Source organism: Zootoca vivipara, chromosome 7, assembly GCF_963506605.1.
Source record: "Zootoca vivipara chromosome 7, rZooViv1.1, whole genome shotgun sequence".
In the NCBI taxonomy this organism is placed as follows: Eukaryota; Metazoa; Chordata; class Lepidosauria; order Squamata; family Lacertidae; genus Zootoca; species Zootoca vivipara.
Window position 1 is genome coordinate 36897711 of NC_083282.1, and position 23383 is coordinate 36921093.

Here is a 23383-nt window from a genome sequence, read left to right on the forward strand (position 1 = left end):
CAGTCCCGGTTTGCCCCACCCCCGCAGGCGGCTGGCTGTGGCCCCGTGGGCGGCTGGCCCTGCCCCTGGGCGCAGGGCACGCGCGCCGCCCCAGGAGCCCTATCGGCTTGCTCCACCACTGATCTTAGGAGCTAGGTGCTTGCCACACCCTCCCAAACTGTTTCACAACTATTGTGTCCTTTGTCCAAAGGAGACGGTGGGTTGGCCATGGAGTCTGCATCCCTTGCTATCAATTATGAGTTTGACATAAGTACACCTGTATATTTTGTTCTCTTCTCCTGTTCTTAATGCAGTGGGGGTGGGTTGCCTATGACCTGCTAATGCTCTTGTTAAAAGTGCTGGAAAATCTCTAAATTCCTTTGATTATGTCCCACCCCCTTAAAATGCACTCCCATGCAACTGGCAAAATAATATAAGAAACATCTAATAAAATCAAATACAGCTGAGTCCACCTGTGCATGCTGGTGAAAGTTAAGACCTTTCATATTAAATATATAAAATGGATATGTATCTTTAACTCACTAGCATATGCAGGGCAGCAAAAGCAGCTTAGAACACAGCAAACACACATACCAGAAAAAGCAACTAGCAATGATTCAAAAGTCATGGATGGTTAATGAAGGCATTTTCCCTTTACCACATATTCAAACTCCCTGGTAACCCCCATGATACAAAAACTCACATATATTCCAGCAAGGACTGGCAATGTATAAGCAGGTCAGCAGGAGACTGAGAGAATTAAAACAGGGGTAGGGCTTGAAAAATCACAGCTGTAGCAATTCTGCCATTCCCATCAGATACCTGTGATGAAGAGGGGATTTGGTTTGGTTTGTGTTCAAAGGTGAATCTCCCTACTCTACATTTTCCAAAATAATATGTGAATCTAAACAGTCACACTTTAAACTATACATTTCTCCAAATTTTGCAATGCAGTTCTCCTGCTAAGTCATATGCATTAAGATGCATTTACAGTGGAACCTTGGTTTACGAACACCTCGGTTTATGAATTTTCGGTTTACGAACACCGCGGACCCATCTGGAACGGATTCATTCACTTTCCATTACTTTCAATGGGAAAGTTCGCTTCAGTTTATGAACGCTTCAGTTTATGAACAGACTTCCGGAACCAATTACACCCATGCTTCGGGTTAAGTATGCTTCAGGTTGAGTACTCCGCGGACCCGTCTGGAACGGATTAATCCACTTTCCATTACTTTCAATGGGAAAGTCCGCTTCAGTTTATGAACGCTTCAGTTTATGAACAGACTTCCAGAACCAATTGTGTTCATAAACTGAGGTACCACTGTACTAGAATAAAGCGTGCATATATTGGCAAACATGCATTATATCAGGGGGAATTGCAAAAAAATGTCTATATTAGGCAAAATTGCATACAAAAATGTGTATAAGAGGAGAAAATTGCTCTAAAATGCTGGCAAATTTCCAAGAGGATTTTTTTTAAAAAAAACCACAAACTGATGTGGAAATGTGGACAAATGAAAATTAGAAAAATGAGAAACAGACCAACCAACATTGACAGATTCATTCATCCCTAAGCAGACACTGCTCAAATATAGATGCTGGGTTCAGAGGGAGAAAAACAACAACAAAACCATTGGTATTAATGCAACCTTTGTATCTGTTATCTGAGGATCTTGACTGTTTCTCAAAGTCTATTTCAAAGCAAAGTATTAGCTCGAAGTAAGGAAGGCATTGTTGCTGCATGAATGCATCTATCTCATAGCATATGTGCCAATAGCCTTGAATTTGCCTTTGTTTTTGTTTTTAAGTAATGCAAGACCTTGAAAGATATTTAGGCCTGGGAAAAGTCTATCCTTTCTCCTCAGTGAAATTGAAGTTCTCTTTTGGGCTCCACTACATTGACAGCATTAAGGTTTACCCTCTTTTGCTTTCCATAAAATCATATCAACAAGGAGTCTGGTGTCTCTTAAAGACTAACTCATTTTATTATAGTTACAAGTAGGTAGCCGTGTTGGTCTGGCGTAGTTGAAACAAAATATATTTTTCTCTCTCTTCCAGTAGCACCTTAGAGACCAAGTTTGTTAGTGGAATGCACACGAAAGCTCATACCAATGACAAACTTAGTTGGTCTCTAAGGTGCTACTGGAAGAATTTTTGTTTGTTTGTTTGTTTCATTTTATTATAGCGTTCATGGACTCCCACTTCAGCAGATACATAAACTGTGATCCTCTTCGTTTGTTTGTGTGTGCACATTAGGGTGATGACTTTTTTACAACCTCATTTCCCTGTATTATAATTTGATGAGCTTTCATTAAAGATTAGATAAAATCTTACTTTCAAAGAGATTTGATTAAAAAACCTCAAGCACAAAATGATTTAAAAAATTTTATCAGTTTTTTGACCATTTTTGAAGTCACTGTAAGCAGATATAAAATTGAACCCAAGCTTTAGAGTCACATATATACATTATATAGGGTCATCAAACACACAAGGAAGCTTTTTTTAGCTGCAGTAACAGTATAGACGCCGCTAGAGGACGATGTTTTGCTACCTCTCCTGTAGGTTCTTTTGCCAGCATGCCCAGCAGGGTCTGCTGGATGAGTTTTGAGGTTCCCAAAAGGGGCTTTTACCTTGCGCAGGTGTGACATCTGTATACCCTATGTTGCTAAGAACACTCCCCATTGTGGAATGTGGTGTTGTGTCCAAATTTGATACGATATATATATAGAATTGTTAATACAATTTTATGAAATGGTAAAACGGCATACAAAAAAATTAACAGCGGTTTGTGCGTAACCTTTTAAAATATTTCAATGGAATATACCTCATTTTAGTCATTAATAGGCAAAAGTTAATCCATTTGTGCTACAGGAAATAATTTTAGAGGGGAAAAATGAAAAAGTCATCACCCTAGTGTGCACATACACCCACAGATGTAAGGCCGGCATCATACTGAAGCTTGTGTGGCCGCTCATGTTATCTTTTAACCCGAAAACATTCTTTTTTGTAATGCGCTCCTCCACCCACCCACCCAAAACATCCCAACATTTCCTATGCTTAGTGGCTACCTATGGCTACCAGTGGTGAAGGAAAGCCACTCTGAATATGCTCAAAGTCACTCTCCACATTGTTATACTGAGCTCCAGTTAAAAAAATTCAGATGGAAGCATTTGAGCCCTAACTATAAAGGCTCTGTAAAATCCCAGCTAATTGTGTAGTGGCTGCACTATAACATTTCCACACTATTGATAACATTCAAGGAATGGGCCTAAAAGAGCCTGTGAGTGCAAACTCTTCACACCCATTAAAACTGTACAAAGATCCGCTTCTCTCTTGGAAGACATATGATACACTCTCTGAGTTAAAACATTATTAAGAGTATCATAAATGGCAGGTTCTTAGAAAAGGGATACAAAGAGAAATGAACCCCCAGCCATGGGAGAAAGGGGAGAGAAACAGCTGCCTTAAATATTCCACACTGACTTTATAAAAGAAAAAGAAAAAAAACTGGTCAGCTGCCAAATTGTCCTTCCCACCTTAGAGAGCATTTGGAGTTGAAGGGAATATAAACAAATCTTTCCATTATTTGTAATTAACGGTTGATCCGACTTGGTGTCCAGATGCGAGAATTTCAGTATTTGAATTTGAACTTGATATGGCACCAATAGGGTGGGTTTTTTAAAAAATTATTATTTTCTGTTTTCTTTAAACTACACCCCCATTGTTGTTTAGTGCGCTCTTAAGAAGTTCACATGGAGGAAGCATGTCATGCCATATGGAAAATGTCAACCATGTTTTGTTTTTTTCCTAAATAGCCTTCATTCATTCACATACCTCCTTCAGCGGCTGCAGGACGATGGAATAAAGCGGAAAGTAGAATGGATTTGTATTAACATCACACAGACTCAGGCTGAGTTTCTAGCATTAAAGGCAGGTTTAAACATTTAAGAACACTTTTATGTTAAATATAATGGAACGCTTGAATGTTTATTTAAAAAAACCTCATTGAAATATAGAGTGTGCCACAGGGCTGAGAGTTCCCACCCTCAAGACTATACCTTCTTCATCATAAATTCCTCCCACTTGCTTTAGTCACATGGAACCAGTCACCTTCTGTGTTGTTGCTTACTCTTAGTAAGTCTCAGTAAGAATTTAAAATAACTTTATATATGTACAATACCTTTGGGCAAAACCTACCGCCAAGATCCATGATCAGATCTCCAAACATTTTTTTCTTCGCTTGGAAGTGGGCACGATAAAAACTTAGGAAGAGCCTTGTTAGATCAAACCACAGGCCAATCAAGTCTAGCAACGTGTTCTCACAATGACCAACCCATACCCTCCAACATCCAGCAGAGGAAAATTGGGACGCATGCCTTTTGGAGCCATGCTCTTGCCAGAGGAATCATCCAAGAACCTGCCCCCCCAAAAAAAGGGTGTCTTTCAGGGCATTGCTCTTGCGGGAGCCAGGTGACTTGTGTCAGAGCATGGCCCTCAAAATGAGGTCACACTCTTGTGGGAGCCAAAACAGGACATCCTGGGATTCAATCAGAAGCCGGGGTAGCTTCTGTAATTCCGGGATGTCCTACTCAAAGCAGGACAGTTGACGGGTATGCCGCCCATGTTAAGTATAATTGTTTAAATGTACAATGACATGGAAAAAGACTCTGTATGTGTATTGCTAATGGTTTAACATTGGAAAAGTCCATTGAGGTAAGCCAGAGCTCTGTAAGTGCCTGGCAAGTTAATGGTTAGCTGTTAATGTACCTCTGCTCTGCTCTCTTACGTAGTGTTTAACTTAGATCACATGAGGGGAGGTGTTCAGTTGCAAATCTCCATTTTAAGAGGGTTGTCATTGTTCTCAAGCCACCAAAGACAAAGGTGTGCAAATGATGTCCCTCCTGGAAAGAAAACAGCTCTAGGTTGTAATAGAGTCTGTGTGGGTTCTGTTTGGAGTAATTTTATATTTGTAAGATGCAGAATCTGTGGTTGGACAAGCATGTGATTTTATGTAACTATTTGGATGCATCGTTATTGTTTTAAGTTTATTTTGAAGAAATTTCTGTTAGTAAAGCTTAGAAACCATATTTTTGGTCTGGACAATTTTTATTTCAGCAGCACTCTTCCCACTTATGCTCCTGGTATTCAGCAACTGGTATTCAGTTTTCAGCAACTGATATCAGAGGCAGTATATAACCTTCATGGCTAGTGGCCATTGATAAGATTTCCTCCACAATATGTTGGAAGAGGAAGATTAATTCACCATGTGGTTACTTTTTTCACTCGGAAACTGCTGTAGTCTATGTCCTTCAGATATTTCATTCCAGGGTTAGTGGTGGCCCATTAAAACCCTGTCTGTCATCACGCATTGCCATACATCTTCTATACAGGTAGGTGCAAGGCATGCCAATGACTGGGGCAAGGTACAAGATGATAACCCTTCACTGCCTGCACATACACACCAATTCCATATATAGAAGCTGAGGAGGACTGATAGTTGCAGCTTAACTGCAGTATTGATGATGGATGGGACACCAATCCTGCACTGCATGTTAGGGCAAACGCTCTAAGAGTGCAGGACAGATTACATAGAACACACATCACTTTTCCACCGCTCCCTTTTCTTAAGCATCTGCCGCCTGAGCCTGCCTTCTCATTCTACCTAATGGTAGGGCTGGGCCTGCTAATGTCTTCTATCCCCTGTTGCTTTAAATCCCACCAAGACTTGGATCCTAAGCAACAACTCCTGTCCTAAATCAATCCCATTTTGTCCCACGGTGCTTTTCCAAAATAAGGGTTTCTTCCCACTAAAGTCTTCCATGTGAAACCTGCATATATTGGATCGTTTAGTCATGGCTTCCCACAGTGTGCTTGTCGTCATAAAAATAATGTTGCGTATTTGTTAGGTGGCATGGTTTTATATGCAGGCTTCATGCCAATGATTACACAGAAGAGCCTTTCCTGTAGAAATTTTGTATTTTTACGACTGAAATCCAAAGAGACTAAAAGCATTAAGGTTTCAGGACCCTGCTAATGTGGGAGTTCACTGAGCACTGAATGAGTTTGAACTACCAAATGGTAAAATAGATTAAATTTAAAAAAAAAAATTGAAGAAGTGGAAACTCTGTGGGCTAGGAACCCTAAAACTACCAGCCATGAATTTTTATCTGCTAGTGGGAAGGAAAGATAAAACAGGAGAAAATTGATAGAGGGTTATGAGAAGCAGTAAACAATGGACAGAGAAACAGGGACAAAGCTGGGAATGGAGCTGTAAAGTGGGAAAGGAAATCCCCCCATATTAATTCTGCAACAATTGCTTGTACATTTTGGAGCCCAAACTGGATTCCAAGCTAGTTTTGTCACTCAGCAAGGGCAACTTTTAAAGTTAACATCACCATCATCATAATATCCATTATTATATTTCTGCGTAGTGCTGTCATTTGTTTCAGCTTCCACAGAACAGGCACAGTTTATAAAGTGTATTTGGGAGCAAGCTCCATCGTGGAATTCGTGGGGAGAAATTCCGGTAAGCAAGTATGTTGTTGTCCTGTAGGGTTGCCTTTTTCCTAGGACATGTCCTCTTTTTCATGGGTAGAGTCGTCATAGAGTCGGCAGGTGTGTCCTCTTCAAAATGTGTTGCTCTTCAAAATAAACTGTTTTTTTCTGACTTATAGATATGAAAAAAATTGCCATGACCATTTTCTTTTTTGCTAACCCTTTGATGCCCACTTATATTTTGGAGAACCACTGCAAGAAACTTCTGATGCAAGTGTTCATCCGTAAAGCCCTCTAAAGCAGGGGTGAGGAACCTGTGGTCCATCGGCTAGTGTTTGACTGCAGCTCTTATCAGGAATGATGGGATTTGTAGTCCAGCCAATACATGGAAGGCCCAGAGGCCCTCCCCCAAAAAACCAATACCCATTTCTGTTTCTAAAAGGGTATATGGATTAGCACCTGCATGAAATTTACATGGTATCATGAATGTCACTTATTCTCCCTAATGCCTTGTTGATTGATTTTTATTCATGGAAGTTGTCTCATAGTCATCATTATTTGTATAATGTAGCTGTCATTACTCATAATAGATTGCCCCCCCCCCCACATATTCTCTTGATCTGAAATTGTGACAATTTGCAACAAAACGTTCAATATATGCACAATATGGAGGCGTGATCAAAGAGGTGGCATAAGAAAATAGGAGAAATGTGTTTTCCTTGTAGCAGCTCGTAGTTAGTGCCACATCAAATGAGCAGCATTAGTCACAAGCAACATTTGGTTCCTGGCAGTTATGCACAGATCAAATGGCTGAGCACTTCTGAGTGCATTATCGCAGTTAATTTCTATGAGGTTCTGTCAAATGCAAGCCTGGATATTCTAATGGGCAGCTTCCAAATGCTCTTTCGAAAGAGAGACCTTTGCATCGTTCCAACTCCCATGCTATCCTTTCCCGCTTCCTATGTCAATTTTGCTTTTTGCCCTGTGCTGTCAAACCAGCAAGCCCTCAGCCTCCTCAGTTTCACAAGTCCCTCACTTCCAGCTGCTCCTTAACTGATGATGGAGGGATCGGGCATCATTTACCTGCCTACTAGTGATCTTTGGAGTGGGTACAAATACCAAGGAACTCTTGGCAGCACAAACTTTTCCTCCACAAGACAGTCTCAGGCTAAAGCCACATCCAGACATCAGCACCCCACGAAAGTGAGAAGATGGAAAGTACATTGGGGTAAGGTGGGTGGCTTAAGACACACACACACACACACACACACACACACACACACACACACACTTGGAACCCAGTCATGCAGATGGTACATCTTGTGCTAGCCTCTGTCAACCAACCATTGCTGAATCATCCTGGCTTCCAGACAGTGATGACTTGAAGCCCTGAAAGAGGCACCTGGCTGTGCCCCCAGCCAAAACAGAGCTTGAAGGATACCGTAGCAGCAGCACCGCAGTGAGTGCTGGCTTCTGCAACAGGCTGTGAAGAATTCCCTCTTAGCCATGAGGAGGAATCATCTGCAAAACTCTTCACCACCTTTTCCTAAGGTGGAGGCTCTGGACTGGAGCACATACTACATTTAACACAGGGATGTTCAAAAATAGCCCCCCCCAATTGCAATTTAACTTCTTTTATGGCTATAAAATGTGGAATTACTTACCTGGGATTGCCACCTTCATGTCATGGGTCTCCCATGTTCCCACTTACAGCTATCAAGAGAACAGAGAAAGGTGAAGATGACTTGGGAACTTCAACTGGTCCAAAATACAGCAGCCAGGTTATTGCCTTGGCTTCCGTTTAGAATGCGCAGGACCCCTACTTAACCAGCTCCATTGGTGGCCAGTTCACTTCCAGGCACAATTTAAGGTGTTCACATTAATGTTTAAAGCCCTAAACAACTTAGGCCCCAAATATCTGAAAAAAAATTCTTCTTTCTTGTTGGGTGTTCAGATCAGTGGTGGGATCCCACATGGTAGTTGTGTGGCAACCATAAGTTTGGAGGGTGGCAACTTGGAAAAGGGCATTCTGTGTGGCAGCCCCTAAATTGTTGGAATCCTTCCCCAGAGAGGTGCACCTGTCACCTTCATTTGGTAGTTTCCATCCTATGCTGAAGACACGCCTCTTTACCCTGGCCTTTGACATCAGACTTCTTTTTATTTTAGGACCCACCCTATTCTTTTGAAATATTGTATTTTGAAATTGCTGCAACCTGCCTGCAACCTTATGGTGAAGCATGGGTAAGAAATCAAAATAATGAATTGATTATGATGGTTCATGTGGCAAGTAATTATACTGGCCTTGTTTGTATTAGAAAGAATATTTTGAGGGAAAATTTCAAGGGACTGAACTTACTACTAGAGGTATACTGATGGGTTGTGTATATGCCTTAATTTTAAACACAGTAATCCACTTCTAAGTAACAGGATACGCCTGTATGACCCTTTTATTGATGTCTAGGAAGAATGTAAAAGGTAAAGGTAAAGGGACCCCTGACCATTAGGTCCAGTTGTAACCGACTCTGGGGTTGCGGCGCTCATCTCGCATTATTGGCCAAGGGAGCTGGCGTACAGCTTCTGGGTCATGTGGCCAGCATGACAAAGCCGCTTCTGGTGAACCAGAGCAGCACATGGAAATGCCGTTTACCTTCCCGCTGCAGCGGTACCTATTTATCTACTTGCACTTTGACGTGCTTTCGAACTGCTAGGTTGGCAGGAGCTGGGACCGAGCAACGGGAAGAATGTAGCTCCTAGTAAATTGTAGCGACGTCTGTGGTCGTATATAGCGAGATCGGCTGTTCATGCCATAGAATTCAAGACCTATATACCCAAAAGGCTGACTCCCATTACAAACCCTGGCTGGCAACGGTCTCTTAAATACAGTATACTACCTATGTGCCAAATTCAAACAAATCAATGTTATTCACAGCTTCCCACCTCTCTATTGCTTATGAGGATTTGCCAGTGTCCTAGTCTGGATAACTTGCTCTTTACAGGGCTGTTGTGACAGTTACTAAAATAATGCACACAAAGAACGAAGCACTGAACATTCAAAAATTGTTACATGCATTCTTATTATTGACACATAGTATTATTACCCTCCTAAAAAGTATTTAAGGAAATATAGGTCAAACTTTTCACATTCAATTGCTAAAGAAACTTCTGAAGCATTACTAAACATGCTTTCAGCAGTCATTGGACCCAAAACAAAGCAGCACAAAAGTAACACAAGTAGACTCCAAGTGGACTCTGGTCCATGAAAGATGTTGCCATAATAAATTTATTTCCCCCAATAAAAATAACTCCCCGTATAAAATGAGGAGCACAGTTTCAAACTTCTGTGTCCCTTGCCTGGGCTCACAGGCTGTGTCTTTCATCATGCCATGTCAGAAATGAACACTCACACAGAACAGTTTATTATGTCAAATGAGACATCTGCTGCTTGTTTGGATGGCAAATTGGCATGTCTTTAATATTGTCATATTGATCCAAAAAGACAGTAAACAACCAAGTGGCCATGGAAACCGCACATCGTTTTTTCCTGTTGCTTTATTCCTAATTGTGAGTTTAATTCTGGCAAACGGAGACAGATTGGCAGCACTAGAGGACAAAGTCTTCTGCTTCCCCAGAGATCAGAGGCAGCCTGGATGAAAACAACACTGATTTCTCCCAAAACTTTTCCCTTAAAATGCCTCTCCTAGATAATTAAAGTTATGGGATATGGGGTAGTGGTGCTTTTATTACTCTGCTGAATTTTTCTTCTGGCTATCTTGCTTAGGGTGCAAGTAAAGGAATTAGGGAATTAATGCCAAGCATTCTAATACTTGTGTAATACGGGACACCTGCCTGCGAAGATTGTTGGTGATGTCAGGAAGCCAAGTCAATAGGCCAAATCTTTCTCTTCTCTCCCCTTCTACGTTATTCACCTTTTGTCTGCAAGTGCAACCTAAGCCTGCCTTTTTGTTCAGGCCATTGTGGAATATCTTTTCCACTTAACAAAATGCTGATTTGTTCTCGTAGTTATAGCACATGCACATTTGAATGGCACCTTTTCAGTCTAAAAGTATCCGGCACCTTTTCTGCAAAGATTGGTATCTCACGCAAAGTTGTTGCTTGTTATTATATTGGTCAAGAGAACAGGACGTTCCCCAGTACTTTTGCTTGCGCAAAAGCAATAAGAAATAACAGTCTCGTCAAAACAAGACTGAAGACGCGCGCTGCATGTTGTCACATGAAATTATGGGCTTCCTTGATTAGATCTGCAACATCTCATTTGGAAGAAATAGGCTTAGTTCAATGATGCGGTGGGCGGGGAAATGGGGTTAAGGAAGTTGGAGAGCTTCCTTAAAAGCAATGGGGAAGGATCAGTCTTATATGGAATGCAAGGTGAACAGAGTCAACAGACTGTATCATGCTAAAGGGCAGTTGCACACTTACAGTACTACGGAATCACTTATGTCTTCCTAGAGTGATTCATCCCTTTAAAAGGACAAATTGCAAGGTGCATATAGAAAACTAGTTGCAGTACCAGGTCTGTTGGAATCATCCAGCATATTGATTAAGCTGCATTTATTTTGTAAGGTAAAGGTAAAGGAACCCCTGACCATCAGGTCCAGTCGTGGACGACTCTGGGGTTGCGGCACTCATCTTGCTTTACTGGCAGAGGGAGCCAGCATACAGCTTCCGGGTCATGTGGCCAGCATGACTACTAAGCCGCTTCTAGCGAACCAGAGCAGCACACGGAAATGCTGTTTACCTTCACGCCAGAGCGGTACCTATTTATCTACTTGCACTTTGATGTGCTTTCAAACTGCTAGGTTGGCAGGAGCAGGGACTGAACAACGGGAGCTCACCCCGTCATGGGGATTCGAACCGCCGACCTTCTGATCAGCAAGCCCTAGGCTTTGTGGTTTAATCCACAGCACCACCATACCCCAAAAGCAGCAGTAGGGGACCTGTGGCTTCCGCATGCTGGTTGACTGCAACTCCTATTGCCATGTGCCATACTGCCTGGTGCCAATGGGTAATGGAGTTCAACAATATCTAGGGGGCCAGGGCACAGGTTAGCCGCCTGTGCCCCAAACAAAAGGTTCTGGACACGTTATAGCCTATGAATCTGGTGACCATAATCCATTCCCTTCAGTATACACTCTGGGAGGGGGCTAGCCTAGACACTGGAGGGTGCAAGTGGTTCTCTCCTGCTGATAGGAGCAAAGCCCCAGTGCTTCGAGATCCTGATGTCCTACGGGCAAACTAAAGGTGGCAATATGGACAAGCAGTGCAAAATAACGACAATGTAACACAAGTGCTACAGGAAAACATATAAAGAAAAGGATGAAACCTAACACTTTAGTCTCACATAACAGATGCTCATTCCAATTTAATTGTGGCCACTAAACACCAACCCCAAATGGAAATTCCTGTAGTGCTCTGGGTGGTGCCTGAGCTTGATGGAGTATCATAGAAGACTGCCAAGAACACCTGACAATCTAGCATCATGTTACATTGATGCAATATCAAAGACGATGTTGTTTGGCCATTTTTGTGGAAGAAGCAACTCCTTGGGTGCCTCGTGGGGTTTGGTGGTCAAAGTCAGTATCTTCAGCTGTGCCCAGGAGACAACAGGAAGCAGGGCCGGCTAGGTAGATCCCCGGTGGCGCAGGGCACCACGGCGCCGGCCCGTCAGGAGGGTGCCGTGAGTTGCGCCTGCCCAGTCCGCCGGTTCGACAAGCGCGCTGTGCCTGCCCGCCCGCTGCGGCGCTGCGCTGCGTGCAGCGCCCGCCCACCGCGCTGGGAAACGGGGCGGAGGGTGCCGGAGGGATCCGTCGCTCCACGGCGCCAGGGGCGCTTAAGACGGCCCTGGGAAGCCAAATAAGACCCTGTAGTGCTGGTATTATGAGCTTCCATTTGCATACACACCTGTCAATTCCGCTGAAACCAACAAGGCTTACCATATTTCCACAGAACTGTGAGGGAGTGGAGTGTTCCAGAATAACAACGTTTATGTGTGATATCCAGAGAACTTTTGTTTTGTGGTGGCATATGATCTAAACAATAAAAATATGAACATAAATCAGTAAACTCAGACACAGGCAGGCTTTAAAATTTCAACAAAACAGAGAATGGATACGGTCACTCTCCTACATCTTTCTCTCCACAGAAGTAATTCCTCAGGGCAATCAAGGCAGTTTCAGTCCCAAGACCAGGCCTAAGTCCAAACTGAGATGGATCTAGAAAGCAGCATTACAACTAAACTAGTTTTTAAGTCTACAGCCTACGAAGATATTCGTGACAAGAATTGCTGGAGAGAGAGAATATGTGCATATGTAGTAGAGAGGATGATCTAGAGCAAAAATTAGAAGCAGAATAGCTATGGTGAAACAAACATTTTATAAAAAGAAACACCTGTTAGCAGGAGGAGTAAGTATACCTCTGAAAAAGAAATTTATTTTAAAAACATATGGAGTACAGTTCTGTATGGATGTGAAGCATGGGATATAGATAATATAGAAGAATGGAAATGAGAGACATTTGAAATGTGGTATTTGAGAAGAATGTCTTGAGGTAGTTGGGGGAAAGGGAAAAAAAGAAAAAGAAAAACTGGATTGAATAGGAAAGGGATAAGGGCTGGTGTAAAGTGTGAGGAAGAGGCTATTAAGGATAACAGGACACATTCTGAGAAATGGAAGGATAGTCAAAGATATGACTAAAGAGCAGTTGGAATGAAAAAGAAGAGCTTGGTCTAATAACATACAGAAAATTAAAGGGACAAAACGAGGCAGAGACATGCAGATGTGAAGAGGCTGACAGAGATGAGTGGAGAGTTGGCACATGCAAGAGAGAGATGAAATTAATAATTGTGTATCTGGTGTCTCTGTTGACAAATAAATAAATAAATGTTTTGTCACTGGATTGTCCGAGCACACATGTGTAATCCCCAGGGATCCAATTTGTAAACCAATAAGGAGACAACCCAAACTCTGGCCACTGACCAAAAGGGCTCACAGTGGCCAGAGCAGAAGGTGGGAGGGGCAGAACAACATGCTCAGACTCGGAAGAGCCTGACACTGCCATGTAACAGCAGTGAGACCAGACCACATCGCAATCCAACTGCTCAGATGTTCCCTGACTCTAAAATGCACAGTTGGGGAGCTTTCTGATGCCTGCCATTGTTGGGAATGCCAGTAGCAGCCCCTCCAGTTTCATTGGTGGAGTGGTCATTGTGTCACCCCACAGTATCATCAACATTGGCAGAAGAGCTGGGTAGAACCACCTAATACAAGGACAGGTTGGATTGTTCAATTAGTCCACATATTATGTTGCTAATGGTCTACATAAAGCTCTGTGTTTCAGGTAACCCTTCCTTCATCAGCTATTGCGGTCAACGCACCCCATCGCAACATCATGACCACCATAGATCATAGCAGGCAAAGCCAACTGAGTTGTAAAGCTCTCTTTAGATCTTCACAAGGGCGTACCCACCACGGGGCAAGTTAGGGCAGCTGCCCTACTCTAGAAGCAGGGCTGGTGGGCAGAGGCGGAGCACAGCCCGGCGGAGCGCGAGTTCGCCATTCCCGCCGCGCCGCGCCGCACCCTCCCTCCAGCTCCCCGGCGCGCCCTCAGGCAAGGCCAAGCGCGGCGGGGAACCAGGGAGCGCGGCGCGGTGGGCGGGAACGCCGAACTCGCGCTCCGCTGGGCTGGGCTCCGCCTCCGCCCACCAGCCCTGCTTCTAGGGAGGGGCACAGCCCGGCGGAGCGCGAGTTCGCCGTTCCCGCCCGCCGCACTGCGCCCTCCCTCCAGCTCCCTGTCGCGCCCTCTGGCAAGGCCAAGCGCGGCGGGGAACCAGAGAGCGCGGCGCGGCGGGCGGGAACGCTGAACTCGCGCTCCGCTGGGCTGGGCTCCGCCTCCGCCCACCAGCCCTGCTTCTAGGGAGGGGCACAGCCCGGCGGAGCGCGAGTTTGCCATTCCCGCCCACTTTGTGGCCCCTCCCCTTCCGTGCCTTGGCCCCTCCCCTTGCCCCCCCCTAGTTTTGATCCTGGGTACGCCCATGGATCTTCATTAACAGTTTATGGGAGAAACATCGCTTTCATATACCTAAGACAGTTGGTATTTATATAGTGCTTTCCCTAAAAGGTAAAGGTACCCCTGACCATTAGGTCCAGTCGCGGACGACTCTGGGGTTGCGGTGTTCATCTCACTCAATAGGCCAAGGGAGCTGGCGTTTGTCCGCAGACAGCTTCCGGGTCATGTGGCCAGCATGACTAAGCCGCTTCTGGCGAACCAGAGCAGTGCATGGAAATGCCGTTTACCTTCCCGCCGGGGCGGTACCTATTTGTCTACTTGACTTTGATGTGCTTTCGAACTGCTAGGTTGGCAGGAGCAGGGACCGAGCAACGGGAGCTCACCCCTTCATAGGGATTTGAACCGCCGACCTTCTGATCGGTAAGCCCTAGGCTCTGTGGTTTAACCCACAGCGCCACCCGCATCCCTAGTGTTTTCCCTAAGACTTCCTTAACAGTTGACATTCTCAAAGTAGTGCTTGAAACACTCAATGAGGCAGGTTCAATAATCTCTCTGCATTACAGATAGGAAGTTAGGGCTGAGATAAGAGTTTTCTGAAGGCTACCCAAGACCTCCTGGCTGAGCCCAAGACCAGATCCAGAGGCCTTTTTTTTTTTTTGCAGTATAGTACATGCATTTAACCCCTACACTGCCTCTGCTTTCAAAATTCTGATCAGCTCCCAATTAATTCCCTTCTTGGGGTTTGGTGTGATTCCTTATGCCCGAGTTTTGATTCCCCCCCCCCCAGGGAACTACGGGAAGTTAAAACTTAATAAATTCCATGTGCCTCTTTTTAAAACCTCAACCCATGCTATCTTGGTTGCTGTTGTGTCACCACACAGTGGATTGAGTAATTTCTGACAGCAGGTTGGCCAACTGCTCAGAGGCAGCCTTTGAGAAACCATCTCCTACATTTTGGCTTCTGCTCTGCTGACATCTGTTGCAGAAAGGGAGTTCACCACACCCTCGTGTCAGTATGCAAACACTTGGATCCCAGGAGAAAGCTAATAAAGGGAGGGACTGCAGCATTTTGAGACCCATTTCTTAAAAGATAATTAAGTCTCAAGGTCAACAAGGGGGAGGAAGGGGGGAACCACAACCCAGCATAGAGAGCTAGCCAGCCTTGGTGATTTAAATGGGACTTGAGCTGCAGTCCTACACCTATTCAATTGGATTGACTTCAGAGTAGACATATATAAAGTTGCACTGTTGAATGTTTGTAACTTAATTGAAGTTGCTGGACATAATATACCATGGGAAACTGAAATATTTCAAAAGCAGTTGGCCCATGACTTATATACGCTTCTGTGAGTAGGGATTGTGTCAATATCTATGTCTTGCAAACATTGTTGATTCTGTAGCACTATAGAGGAAGAAGAGTAGTCGAGGGACATGGGGGAAACAGGGTTTCACCTTTTCAACAGCTGCATTGCAAGCAGAAAAACATCATAGCTGCTTTAAGCCTGGAGATGCAGTAACAGGAAAACTTTGCCTGTTGAATTTATGCATATCTTTTTTACCCTTAAAGCTTAACTCCCATTGGGGAAGAAGGAAAGAGGGGGGGGAGCTGGAAACCACAAGCAGTGGTAAGCAATACCAATTCCACTATGGTTAATTAAATAAAAGGCAATATTCCTTTTGTTTTGTTTAAAATCCTTGACTCATGTCATAGCTGACTTGTATTTAATCCCAGCCACCCTGCCATGCTCTTAAATCTTCCTGGAAGCAGGAAAGAGGCAACAATAAACCTGAAAGCTTTAATACTGTAACAGCAGGTAAGCTGGCAGATCATCATTAAAACTTATCAGTCGTGTCCCTCTGACTGCATTGTCAAGCTGTAAATTCGCTCTGGATGTAAAGCATGTGCCTGCTGGTATATGCCTGAGGGGGTTCTGGGAATTAACTCTGCTCTCAAAAACTATTCCAGTTATTCATGTGACTCAGCTGCTGAAATCGGGATCCTTTTGTGGTCACATGGCAGCATGCTGATTCAGTCTCTGCTAGAGCAGCATGGGATACAGGAAAGAGACACCTCATCAAAGAAAAAGCCACTTTCTCTGTTCATATTAAAAGGAAATAATTTCTGGTTAGGGATCTTTTAAAGAAGAAAAGCCACAGCACCGTCTATTTGGCAGCATGAACGTTCCAGGTCGTACAGATAGAGGTGAATATTGTTTTATGTTTTCTGGAGGAGGAAGAAATCCACAAATATAGATTCATTTCTCAGCAGCTTCTGTGCTTTATTTCCCCCCCTCCCTATCTATTAAAGACATAGCAGGAGGATGGAAGCACTAAGCACACTTGCTGCCCACCTGAGGGTTGGTACTCTGTGCTGGATGCATCCTCCTCAGATGGTTCTGAGGACTGCCTCTGCTGACTGTGCAGCTTTTTTATATAAAGGGCCACAGCCTTCCTCAACCTGGTGCCCTCCAAATGTTTTGCAATACATCTCCTATCAGCTCACAGTGCTTGGGTCCGGCAGGTTGGTGAAGGCTGTTGCAAAGCACCGGTCCAATCAAGGCAGGGGAGCCGATCTCATGCTCTGATTGGTTCCAATACTCTAACCACTATGCCGCTCTGCCTCTCCCCACCACATTGGCTGCCTTAGTTTTGCTGACCCACCTCTGGATTCTGCTAGGCAAGGCCCACTAACAGCTCCCTAGCTCTTACCATTCAGCCCCTCCTGGATAGCTGATCCAGACCTCAGATTCAGACCCTGCTCTGATTTCTGGTGACCTCTCATCTCTGCATGGTTAGCAGCAGTGGATATTGCTGGTAAAATAGCCTTAACAAGTAAACGGCACTAAGGAGCAGTAAGGAGCAGGGTTGTCATTTCCTCTGCTGATGATCCGTCACCAGATCCACTGGTTCAAGCCTGGTGACATATTCCATGCCTAGTTACTGAGGTCTCAGGCTCCACTCCCCAATTTTTTCTTGCTGGAAATCCTAGCTGCCTGTCACAAGCTAGAGAGGATTCCTGTATTTATAGTGAATGAAGGCAGCAGAGTCTTTGTGGAAAAGAAGCGTGTGAATAGGTTGAATGTTGTAAAATGTGTGCGCACACCCATGTTTAGAGACTAGGCTGCATGCGCACCATACAGCTAAAGACACACCCCTCCAAGAAAATAATCTTGGGGGGTTCCGGTTTCCGCCTGCAGGAATGGCGGACCTGTTTTCCATCTCTCTGACCTTCGTAAGGAATTTGGCGGTTGCTAGGGGAGTAAATGGCAACCCCCTACCCTCTCCGGGGGTTACGGAGAGGGGCCGCTGGCCCGCGATGCCCCCAGACCCACTCCGACTGTTTTTGGAGTGGGGGGAGCTTGGGCTGAGCACTTACAAGGGCCAGGACTCCCGGACGCTAATCTGCATGGCGGGGATTTCCATGGTTAAAGAAGATAATTAGGCTTAAATCTATGGACATACTTCAGAAGGAGGGGAAGAAGCGCTGTTTACTGCTGAGAAATTTATGCTGCTGAGGGAGAGGAGTCAAAGATTGTACTGCATCTGGAAGAAGGATTGATGGGGACGGAGCGATAAGGGAAGTGAGTTTTTATTTTTTTTTCTTCATATTGTTGCCTCGTACCTTCCCGGACGCGATGTCCTGGCTTGTTTGGAGTGAAAGAGAAGCAAAAGACTGTGTGAGTTGAACTTTATAACTGTTGTTACTGAGCATATTTTTTAAAGATGTGGAGTTGCCGATGAGAAAAGCCCCCCCCTAGTCGGACGGAAGGAGTTCTGGACGCGTTCGGAGGATTTATGAGCTGTGACGCACTTTAAATTGGAGCAGCGACCTGAAGCTAAGTTCAGCTATAGGGCAAGGAGATCCATTAATTTACCAAGAGTCTATGGTTTGATGTTTGGGTCTCCTGCCTGGAAAAGCTGTAAATTCTATAATGATCGTAAATCTTCATGGCTATGAGAGAAAACGAAAGTGATTTGAGCTTTTTAAAATGGCGCTGCTTCGAACTGCTTCGACGCAACAGGGAGCTCCATTAAGAAGATTTATGGGGAGGCTGGACTGATTAACTCACACAGGAGAAAGAACATCTGTGAAACTTTGTTTGATATTTATCTCAGCAGCTGGGAAACAATCGGATGAAAGTGGAAAACATCTATGTGACTGTAAGGGGAAGATCTGGATTATTATGAACTTGGAGGACGATTTGAACTTTAGAAAAAAGACGGCAGTGGACAGTTGCGAGGAATTCCCAATTTCTTGAAGCATGGGAACCCAAATAAAAAATTCTTTAGATGATTTGGCATAACATTCGGTTTGATTGATATATATATATGTGTATAATTTGAAATATTGAATGTGATATAATTGGTTTTAATTGGAAAATTAATAAAAATATTAAAAAAAGAAAGAAAATAATCTTGGGAACAGCAGTTTACCTATCACAGCACTACAATTCCCAGTACACTTAAACTACAGCTCCCAGGATTTTTGTGGGGTATACTTTAAATGTATGGTGTATACAGAGCAGTAGAATATTATTGTCATAATTTTATTATTTATTTTATTTTATACCAACTATTTTTCTAAGGAATTCTATGGGATCAGTCACTCAGGGTTCCTTCTACATTTCAATATTTATCTGAAACTGCTGACTGACATGATATGGTGTCTTGTATGCGATGCCATCAACACATCAACATACGGGCTCATTACCCCAAAACCAAGTGAAGAACACAGTTTAGCCTGGTATCATTACTGCAATCTAATAGCAGCAACAGAGTCCAACTCGGCCAGGGTTTTTCTGAAGAAGCAGAATATTGAATAAACAGTGGGAGAAAGCAAACCTTCTTAGACCATTCCCTAAATGCAAATCTGCAATAATAAAAAAGCAAGCATATAAGTACAATAGACATTTCAATTGCTCTGGAATATGCATTTGTATTAAAAAGCCACGAGGCACTGGAGAATTTAAGACATGCCAAAAAATCCCTGCCTGGGAAAATTAGGGGATTTCCATTCCTGCTGAAAAATGCAATGAGTGAAAGCTTTGAACTTCAGAAGGAGGGAAGTCCTTGAAAGGCAAGGGACGTCCAGACTCCTGAAAGAGGGGGCCTTTCATTATTAAAGCTACTGATAAATGTATCAGGAAAAGTGGGGGAGGACTCTATGTAAATATTAACTGTATATTAATTATTAAACTAGAAAGTAAATAGAAACCCTCTTAACCAATGAGAGAGAGAGAGAGAGAGAGAGAGAGAGAGAGAAGTTTTAAAAATACCCACTTCTGAATGCTCTCAAGGAGAAGGAAAATCCCTAGAGGGAAAACAATAATTGTTTTTGACCTTCCACAGTTAAGGAGGCATTGGTAAAGCCTAGACATAAACACAACCTGACAACCGTGAGCTCCAATGAAATTTAGAACTCGACGGAAATGGGATAAGCAAATTCCTTTTTGTTCATGACCCTTGTGTTGCTTTCTTTTCTGCTTCCACCCACCCCCTCCAGCCACTGCCCCCCCCCCGGCAGAATGACACATCAGAATCCCTCTTGTGCCCCATAAATCACTCTTGAGACAGCACCAGCCTTTGAAATGCTGCCTTGCATTACGCTCCGATCGCCCAGACAAGCCACATGAGCCATGCCTCTGTCTACTTTGGAACTGCAATGTTAGAAGCAGCACAGGCAAGCCAGCTTCAACGTGCAATAAAGGAAGCAGCATGGTTCCTTTATTGCTGAATTTAGCACAATGTGTAGTCTCTGAATGCAGGAGCAGTAGTCACCATTTCTGGAACAAGATTCATGGAATCATAGAAATGTAGAGTTGGAAGGGACCGCGAGGACCATCTAGTCCAGGCATCCCCAAATGTCGGTCCTCCAGATATTTTGGACTACAGTTCCCATCTTCCCTGACTGGTCCTGTTAGCTAGGGATCATGGGGAGTTGTAGGCCAAAACATCTGGAGGGCCACAGTTTGGAGATGCCTGATCTAGTCCAACCCCCTATAATGCAGGAAACGTTTGCCTAACGTGGGGCTCAAACCCATGACCCTGAGATTAAGAGTCTCATGCTCTACAGTGTGAGCTATCCCAGAACAAAATGTGCTTTAATTTTGGTAGCACAAACTAGTGATGCCCCCCCCCAAGTATCACAAATATAGCAAATAAAAAACTTGCTTTTGAGTTCCAGTTCCGGTCGCAGGAATGGCTGACCCTTTTTCCATCTTTCCGACCTTCATAAGGAATTTGGCGGTTGCTAGGGGAGTAAATGGCAACCTCCCCACCTCTCCGGGGGTTACGGAGAGGGCCGCAGGCCCGCAGATGCCCCTAAACCCACCCCGACTGTTCAAGGGGCGGGGGGGCAAGGGCTAAAAGCACTTATGGAGGAGCGGAGCTCCCCGGACGCCGACCTGCGTAGCGGGATCTCCATGATCAAAGAAGATAATTGGGCTTAAATTCATGGACGTGCTTCAAAAAGGAAGGGCAGAAGCTCTGCTTATTGCCAAGGAATTTTCGCTGCTGAGCGTGAGGAGTGAGGGAGTATAACATCGGCAAGAAAGATTGATTGGGACACCACGAGAAGGGAAGTGAGTCTTCTTTATTCTTTCATACACTCTACGAGTTATTTTATACCTTCCCGGACGTGATGTCCTGTTTGTTTGGAACAAATGAGAAATGGAACTTAACTGTGTGAGTTAGACTCTATAAAACTATTGATATGATATGGTTAGAAGCTGTAAAACCGTTGAAGAGAGGGCCCCCCCTCCAACTGGACAATCGGAGTGCGGCTGGAAGCGTTTGGATTTATGAGGTGTGACGCACTTGGAATTTGAACAGCGATCTGAAGTTAAGTTCAGCTATGGGGCAAGGAGAGCTATAAATCTGTTAAGAGTTTCTACATAATGTGACAGCTGTGCCTATGCCCGGAAAGCTGTAAATTTTACTATGATCGTCTGCAAAAAAAAAAACGTCGAGAAGAAAACGAAAGTGATCTGAGCTTTTCAAGATGGCGCTGTTTTGTGTTGAAAGACCTACGCAAGAAGAAGAAAGCACTCCAGACAAAGAGGATTTATGGGGATTTAGGGGGAGGCCGGACTGATTAAAACTCACACAGGAGAATGAATATATGGGAAATCTCATTTGATGTTTATTTCAGCAGCGGTGGAAAAATCGGATGAATGGATGAAAGAAGAAAATATTTTAGTGATTGCAGGGGAAGATCGAGATTATCATGGATTATGAGTGACTATTTGGACTTTAGAATAAAGACGGCAGTAGGCAGTTGCGAGAAAACCCCAATTTTTTGAAGCATGGGAACTCCAAAATTGTATATGATTTGGTATAATATTCGGTTTAATTGATATGGATTTGTATAATTTGGAATAATGGATGTGATATAGTTGTATTTTAATTGGAAAATTAATAAAAATAGATTGTAAAAAAAAAAAAAACTTGCTTTTATTTGACTGTATTTTTAACCAAAGAGCATCCTTTCCAATGGCCTCCTCCAGTTGCTCTGGACAACATCCCGCCTCTTGTTTCACATTGCTTGTGGACAGAGCATCCTACACTGATGTCCACGGAAACTCCAACAAAATCTGAAGCTCCCCATATGCTTCTCACCACTTGAACATGTCTATAGTCACCGTTGTTCCACCATGTTTTGAGGGTCTGCTGCCATCTGTCTTGCCAGACCGCCATAGAAGAATTGCATCTAACTACTTGCTAATCGCATTTGCACCATACCTTTAAAGCACTATTATACCTCACAAAGAATCATTGGGAATCAGAAGTGGGTTGAGTGTCGATGTATTTGGCATAGCTGCCAAGTTTTCCCTTTTCTCGCGAGGAAGCCTATTCAGCATAAAGGAATTTCCCTTAAAAAAAGGGAGAACTTGACAGCTATGGTTTTGGGTCCTGATTGTGAGCTTTCCATAGGCATCTGGCTGGCCATTGTGAGAATGGGATGTTGGACTCGATGGGCCATTGGTCTGATTTCCTTATGTCCTTTATCCATTCCTAAACAGGCAACTCTAGCCATAAAAACTATAGCTTGGGGAAAATTCCTTTCCCAGATTTGACCAGATCATTGAACCACATAGAAACTCGGGGAAAGTCTTATCAGTTGAGTAAAAGCTTGAAATTCATCACACATGAGAACATGTGGAAGAAAGAAAAATTCCTGACATGTGCAAATAAGACAGATGGTAGTGACCATGTGGTAACCAGAATGTTGTGTTGTATTCAGCATTGTCTACCGTCTAATACTTGCTCACAACATCATACATATATTATGGGCTAATCCTGAAACCTAAAGAAGCATGAATAGTAATTAGCTAAGTCCACATTAGTTGTGAGCATCTGACAAGGTCAGGATTCAGCCAATTTTGTTTTTCTGGGTTGACCAACCAATCAAAATAGGTTTGGCTGGTTTTGAGCAATTCTCAAAGTGGTGTCTTCTCAGACCATGGCCACAAGCAAGTTCTAGACGTGTGTAAATAGTGAACTCAAGAGGTGTATCATTCTGCCTTCTGCATTTGACTGATGTGCTGTTTCAGAATTGGCTAGATATTTCAAAAATAGTTAGAAAATGGTTCCAATGGTTGATGAACCACCAACACCAGCCAATAGATGCTGTCTGTAACTGACTTTTTTGTAGTATCATCTGACTGTGGGAGAGCACTAAATTTTCCCCTAGCTGCAGCACTGCATTTTCTAACCTTGGCCTGGACAGAAGAAGGTAATTTGTGCTAAATGCTGTGAATACACTTTCAAACAGTTCTCAGGGCAGTGTAGCCCATCTATTTATGAACTTGCAATAGCAAGTGTAGTCTGAGCCACTGCCCATATCTGAACTGTGGGGTTTAGGATACCTGAAAGACCCTAACCA